Source organism: Lynx canadensis, chromosome B2 (genome assembly GCF_007474595.2).
Source record: "Lynx canadensis isolate LIC74 chromosome B2, mLynCan4.pri.v2, whole genome shotgun sequence".
Taxonomy (NCBI): domain Eukaryota; kingdom Metazoa; phylum Chordata; class Mammalia; order Carnivora; family Felidae; genus Lynx; species Lynx canadensis.
Genome location: NC_044307.1, coordinates 107,722,857 through 107,724,405, shown reverse-complemented (window position 1 = coordinate 107,724,405; position 1,549 = coordinate 107,722,857).

Sequence of the window (1,549 nt, the reverse complement as noted above, 5' to 3'; positions counted from 1 at the left end):
AATTAAGGCCAAAGTGTGTTTGTTAATTAGCTGTCATCCTCTCCAGTGAGCCTACCAAGGGATGCCATAAACAATTAGGGAGCATGGATTTATTGACGGAAAGATGAGGTAAGTTGAGCACTAAGTGCACTGTGTTTCCTTAGAGGGCACAGTCCTTTCATTAATAATGAGTCCTGTCTTTCCTTATGTCTTCTGAGTTTCCCACTACACTGGAATTACTGGTGTGAAACATGAGGCCTTCCAGTAGTTATAGACAATTGAGAGATTCTTAGAAAGTGCAATAGTGTTGTATTCCAGGGGAAAAGTAATTTCCAGCATTTTTTGTTTTTCCTCTAATGAATTTTAACTCCCATGGACCAACTACTTGCAAGGTGGCTCCAGAGGCTTCACTGTGTTCAGGATTCTGGAAGTACTCATAGTAGAGGCCCTTTAGATGTCTATTTTCTAAGAAATAAATTAGCAAGTGTCCCAGATACAAGTCTGAATTGTTTAAAGACTGAAAGCCTTGTTTATAGATTTGAAAAAAACTCAAACTTTGACCAGTCTGTCACATTTTCATTTCCTGTTCCATGCTTTATAGTCATGTGTTTTCTGTTTGAAAAAGTTTTTAAAAGTTTAAAAGCAGCAATTAAATATCTCATTTTTACAGAAATTATTGTTTCATTTCTTTCTACACCTGAGGGGTCTAGTTCTCCCTTGACCAACTTATTTCTTACTAGCCTTGAAGGGCATCAACAGTCTGTGTAGCCAGCCTAACATAGGATTAACATGATGTATTTCCCTAGAAAACTCCATCACAGGTAGGGGAAATGGTCAAGAACAATTTTTCTTTTCTCCTCAAATGTCACTGGGTTTTGAAAATAAGATCAACTGAAGTGCCTGCATGAAAAAACTACAGATTCAGAGTTTGGGGAAGTAGAAATTTTATAGTTTTTGGAGACAATATAATACAGTGGCTGGCATTCAATCCAATCTTGTATAAATGAATGAGAAGAAAAGGAGAGGAATGTGCAGGGAGAAAGTGGCAAAAACAGAGGAGAGAAGTAGAGACAGGTTGTTTAAAGGAGAAGCAATACAGAGAGAAAAGCAGAGGAAGATGTTCCCAGGCCCAAAGACATGTGGACAGAGATATATATATTAAAAGGAAATATGATGGGGGGTGGAGGGAGGGGAAAGTGGATGGGCATCGAGGAGGGCACCTGTTGGGATGAGCACTGGGTGTTGTATGGAAACCAATTTGACAATAAATTTCATATTAAAAAAAATAAAAGGAAATACTGAGGGTCATACTGGGGTCATATACCCCAACTTTCATGACACCCTACACCTCATCTATAGCATACTATTGCTTTAAAAGCTGTGTCACATTTTTCACACAAAAACAAAACAAAAAATGCAAGTTAAAAACATACATAAGAGATAAACCTTGTTCCACAAGCTAAAGTAAAATAATGTTCAAGGCCAAATCTGAAGAGACTGGATTTCTCATTTCTACATCTACGTGTGTACGTATACACACACACACACACCCTTGATGTTTTTGAATAAT